The sequence below is a fragment of the Epinephelus moara genome, chromosome 2, assembly GCF_006386435.1.
Source record: "Epinephelus moara isolate mb chromosome 2, YSFRI_EMoa_1.0, whole genome shotgun sequence".
Classification (NCBI taxonomy): domain Eukaryota; kingdom Metazoa; phylum Chordata; class Actinopteri; order Perciformes; family Serranidae; genus Epinephelus; species Epinephelus moara.
In genome coordinates this window covers 1,596,537-1,602,640 of record NC_065507.1, presented here as the reverse complement: position 1 = coordinate 1,602,640, position 6,104 = coordinate 1,596,537, and the positions used below count along the sequence as shown (strand labels likewise).

Sequence of the window (6,104 nt, the reverse complement as noted above, 5' to 3'; positions counted from 1 at the left end):
CTAGCAGTTTCCTGGTTCCCTTCTCCATGGCTTCCCTGAAGTCCTTCCACATGCAGGAGTTGTTTCAGTGATTATCAAGCTGCAGCCCCTCTAATGTCCTGGTACTATTCAGCTACTTGAGGAGAAGTCTAGAGATTCTTCTTTGCAGGGTCTCAGGTTACCACAACAAAAAGGATTAATAACCTTATGACCTCAACTGCCAGCAGCTTCCTTCACAGTGGAGAGTTAAAACATTGCCCAATCTGATTCCATATCCCTAGCCTTCCCAAAGATTTAGGGAAAAATCTTCCAGAGATGGTGTTGGAGAATTGGAGGAACTCACCCTCATAACACATTTGAGTTTACCAGGTCCGTCTGGCAGCCTCCCCCACCTCATCCAACTCAACACCAAGTGTTGATCAGCTGACAGCCCTGCTCCTCTCTTCAGCCAAGTTTCTAAGACTTACAGCTGCAGATTTGATGATGATGGATGTTTGGACGAAGCTGTCCAGTAATAAGCACTGGGCTCAATGACTATCCCCACTGTTGCCTGGCACCTTTTGATCCCAGACCAACCAGACCTCAGCACAGAGATAAATATGACCACATAGGAAGAAGAGATAAAGATGAAGTCTGCCACAGGGATGAGAAACACGCCCAGGAGCCCCACCAGGCTGTTTATTGCAGTGCTTCGACAGGCTAGTTCCACTAAGGCCATGTGCTCACAGAAACAGTGGTTCATCACATTTGACACACAGAATGATAATGATCCTGCCAAACCCACAAATGGTGTGAGGACACACCATTTAGGACATTTCTGACCACAAGCGGGATGATGAACTTGAGGAATCGTGGTAATGCCATGCGCTCATGATAGTAGAGAGGCATACAGATGGCAAAGTAGTGGTCCAGTGCCATCCACACCAATAGAGTCGAGTGATAAGTTCCAACAAAGTGAATGAAGTGCATCTGAACCAAGCAGCCAGTCAGAGAGATTCCCCTCCAGTCAAACAGGAAGCTCAGCAGCATGTTGGGGACGAAGAACAAATGGACGCCCAGGTTCACACATGCCATGCTGGCGATGAGGATGTACATCGGCGAGTGGAGGCTTCTCTGTGAAATGACGACGTACAGCAGCATGGAGTTGGCCGACAGCGCCACAACAAACAAGATGAAGAACGGGATGAAGAGGACGGGCCTCAGAACTCCGAGTTCATTGAAGCCATCAAGGACGAAATGTGTATGTAAAGAGACGTTCTCCAATCTGCTGGATTTTTACCTGGCTTATGCAACACTGTTATGATTGCGGAGTTCCATGTCGCTGCCCATGTGTCATTATCCAATGCCCAATTATATGTTTTACACAAAAGTGGAACAAGTTCCAACTGAAATTCTTTAAAAAACTCATTTGTATATCCATCGCTCCCAGGCGACTTATGTAATTTAAGTTTTTTAATATGATTATGAATTTCCTCCTCTGTTTTTGGCTTTGTAAATGTGATATTCTGTTCTTTGGTCCCTTTAGGTAAATTTAACTTTTGAAAAAACTTTATTTTTAATCTTTATTTATGGGATTTTGGGCAGCGTCATACAATTCTTGATAAGATTTTGCAAATTGATTTGCTATCTCATTTCGACCTCTGATTACTACATTTGTATTTTTTTCCATTAAGTTGCGTTACCGATACTCTCTTTTGCTGTTTTTTAAGTTTATAGGCTAACACCTTAGCTGCTCTGGGGCTTCCGTCATATGTCCTTTGTCTCAAAAAGGACAATGATTTTTCTGTCTCCATATTTAAAAGATCATTCATTGCTGCTTTTGCCTCTTTGAGTTTCTCCAATACTGAGGTTTCCCCAGAGGCTTTGTGTGCTTTTTCTAATTCCTCAATTTTCATTTCAAGTGAAATCCTTGCCTTTTCTTTTTGTTTTTTCCTAAATGAGGCATATGCTATCATTTCCCCCCTTAAAACAACTTTTGCCCCTTCCCATAATATTAATGGATTTACATCCTCTGTGTCATTGTACCTTATATATTTTTGTAGCACACTTCTTATCTTTGTTTTAAATTCCTTTTCTAAAATAAGGGAATTATTAAACCTCCAGATACCAGCACCTTTCTCCATACTACTCTTTATTGTCATCTGTAGAGGCGCATGATCTGAAAGATATATTTGACCAATTTTGATGTTTTTAACTATAGATAGGTCTTTAGAGAACATAAAAAAAATAGTCAAGCCTTGAGTAATTTCCTGTAACTGGGGAATAATATGTATAATCCCTTTGAGTTGGATTTAAGGTTTGCCATACATCAAGTAATCCCATATCCTTAGAGAACTTTCTCATCAAAAGTGCATCTTTTTGGGCATTATGTTTTGTACTACTTTGTGAATCCATCTTTTCATTCATCAGTAAATTAAAATCTCCTCCTAATACAATTATCCCTTTACTTTGCACTGTAATTAAATCAATAATCTTCTCAATTAAATTTGGACCTGCTTCGGGAGGGTTGTATATGTTTAATAATGTAATGTATTCTCCATCTATCTTCCCGACCACAAAAACATATCTGCCCTCTTTATTGCATACTGTATTCTCTACTTCAAATGGAATTTAGTTCCTAATCATAATTATAACACCTCTTCTGGATGTGTGATAAGATGAATAATAAACTTGGACTTTAAACAATTTAGCTAATTTCTCATGTTCCATTTTGGACAAATGTGTTTCCTGCATAAATACAATATCTCCTCCCTGAGACTTCATTTGTGCGAGCACTTTACTCCTCTTAATTGGCTTGTTTAAACCATTAACATTAAATGAAATTAAATTGATATTCATACACTAAAACATAGTATATTCTGTTTTGCAGTTCTATTGCTTGTACTCACAAGTCTACCAAATTCATTCAGCATTATATCCTGTAGACCTAAGTGCCTTATTTGTATAGAAAGTACTTTATCCATCCTCGGAATTCTTTCGATAACCAAAAATGCATACGAAAATATATATATAAAAAAAAACAGACAACAAATTATGACTTCCACTTGGGCTACCATACATAAGGTAGCTATCCACAGTCTTCCATGCTTGTGTCCATGCATGGATGCTAGGATCTTTAGTAAAGACCCAGAGCTGCAAGATTTTAAAAACAGCCCCAAAGAATATTTGCATCTAGTTAATAAGTACTTTAAACGTTTTTGTGGTTTGAGGAAAAGTGACCGTGACGTCAAAAACCACCATCAAAAAAAAAAAAAAAAATCAATACAGACAAAATGAATGCTACAGTTACAATTATAACAAAATATCTAGGGTATAAGTTCCTTTTAATATAGTTATTCATTATAGAGTACAGTTATTAATGTGCATATGTTGAAAAAAAAAAGTAGGTAATAAGCCAACCCATTGAACTGGCCTTTTAGAAATCAACTTAAGACAAGCACTACAAAACGAAAATTATATCCACACACCTTGAAAAACTGAGTTCATAATACTACAGGCTCTCTATAGCCTCCGCTCCACCCCCTCCACCACCCTGATAATAAATCGGAACAATGGCGGGGGCAAAGCAAAGGCCACAGAGAGCCCGCAGTACCAGACAGAAATCAATCATATTACATATTTAGGCTAGTTTTGTTTTTTGTTGTTGTTGTTTTTTTCATCTAAACGGAAATAAGCATCCTGTTAATCACTGTGTGTGTGTTCGTATAGGCGTACATGAGCACGCTTGTATAACGTTATGCATGCACGCGCGCGTGTGTGTGTTTGTGTGTGTGTGTGTGTGTGTGAGAAAGAGAGAGCGCACACATATGCGTGTGCGTCAGCACTGTGTGTGCATGTCTATGCAAATACCAGTCTGTCAGATGATCGGTCTGGAGTTATTCCTTCCCAAAAAGTGCGACAATGTCTTTAATGGTCTGGCCTTTCAGTTCAGGCTCGAACCTTGTGTCCCACATAGCCGACCGGCCCAGTCCATGCAGTTCTTTTCGGGCAAGTTCTGCTTCAGACACCTTACAGTTAATCCCATGCCCGCGTAGGCCGTCTGCTGCTTCCCAAGCTGAGTTGAACACCACCGCTCCCGTCTCCAGGAAAACTTTAAGCTTATTGGGATAGCGTGACTGGAATCTGATTTCTTGCCATTTTAATTGCTTCTTAATCTCGATGTATTCTCTCTTTTTGTTCTGCAGGGAATTAGAGTGATCATGATCGAGAAAAATCCTCTTCCCTTTGAACTCCAGTTTCTTCTTTTTCCAAGCCCCGTGTAGGACACTTTCTTTAATTTGAGAGCTTGAAAATTGATCTCAGAGGGTCCATCGGGTTCGTTGGTTTCCTCTGGAGTGACCTGTGTGCTCTTTCTATCCCCAGATTGCCGTCGGGTGGTAAATTTATGAGCCCTTTAATGAACGGGTCTATGAACTTCAGCATATCTGCAGCCTCCGTGTCCTCCACCACTCCATAAATCCTCAGGTTGTTGCGTTGCTCTCATTTTTCCAAATCTTGACATTTTTCTTGCAAATATTGATTACTTTGCAAGAGGAAGGATATCAATCTCTCAGAGGCAGCGTTGCGATCCTCTGAAGTATTTATCCAACTTTCCGCCTCTTCAAGTCAGCCATCAAGTTTTTTAACTGCTTCATTCAGCGTTGTCACTTTCTCTTCCAGTCGCTCAAATCCATTTTTCATCTCACCACAAAGTGATTTCATTTCAGACCTCAGATCCGACCTGATATCTGTTTTTAGTTCAGCAAGGATTGTCTTTATTTCAGCAAGAGCAGGTGTGTCCGAGCTCATGTTCTTCTCTTTTTCTCGCTGTTGTCTTCTGGTATTTACTTTACTCATATGGGTCGGCTTTCTTTGAGTTTGTTCACTTAAGTTTATTCGCCCAAAATTAGTCTTAAGATTACTTGTCTGCACAAAGCATCAAATTGTTTGTTTGTTTGTTTGTTTGATTGATGGCGTGGAGAGCTTGATCAGTCCGCAACGCCTCGTCACTTAACCGGAAGTCCCACTATCTGGATCAATATTTTGATGATATATTGAATGTGGTACCAGCTGAAGGGAATAATCCTATTAAATTACTTTCTGATAATACAAACAAAGCCAAATGCTTCCCAGTGTTATCTCCATAGAGACATTATACATACAATAAAAGTAGATCATATCAATTGACATTGTCGCCTTATTTCAATAACAGGATTGTTTGAGATTGAACAGGTTGTGACAAATATATCTATTGCACTACAAAAAGGAAATGAGGGGTTGTACATCCCAAAAGCCAAGTGATGATCTGTTGAAGAATGGGGAATCTCTAAAGAAGTTGGTGGAGTTTAATGATGGTATCATTTTTTTAAACATAATAGAGGTCTCCTATCATTCTGGCAGGGAGCACAAGTGTAAACTAGACAAGAAAGTCAGTTTAATACAATAGGCAAGTGCAAATCAGGGTCAGAAAGATTCTACCCAGGCAGCAGAGATTATGACAGCAATCAAGAAGGCTCTTTCAGATGAGAACAGTGGCTATGATAGCATGGCACATTTGTTTGAAAATTCAGGTATAAATGAACCTAATTGGCATGTTGATGCCTTCACGCCTGGGGCCATATGAAACGAATGAAATTTGGGGCAGACTGGACAAGGTACACATGAAGTTACATCAACTTCCTGTTTCGCCAAGGTAACATAATTCAATGTAAACTCACAATCTTCATTAGTATCAATCAATCAATCAAACTTTATTGATATAGCGCCTTTCATACATCAAAATGCAACCCCAAAGCGCATTAGTAAGCATCATACAGGTCTTGACTTTGATATGGATGGGGTAGGAAGGGGCTGGAAGGTGTACATCAAAGTGAAAAACATGCCATTTCTTGTGGCCAGTAGGTGGAGCTATAACCATAAGTCCATTCTGGCATGCAGGTGCCACAAGGCCAGGACTGTGAAGAAGCATGCCAAGTTTGGGGCAGATTGGACAATGTTTGCTTAATTTACAACTTCCTGTTTTATGATGAAACATGCAAAATGGCCGCTGTGCCATATCAAACCCATTAGATGAAAGCTCATAATTTTCATCTGAAAGCATCATCAAGGTCTTGAGATTTTTGGGGTTTTATGAAAAGCATAAACCA

The 6,104-nt window shown here is 39.7% G+C and overlaps 1 pseudogene; it reads right to left on the bottom strand.

Moving 5' to 3' along the window:
- Nucleotides 1-442: 442 nt before the first annotated feature.
- On the bottom strand, nt 443-1,729 carry LOC126400782 (olfactory receptor 51F2-like; annotated as a pseudogene).
- Between the last annotated feature and the right edge of the window lie 4,375 nt (nt 1,730-6,104).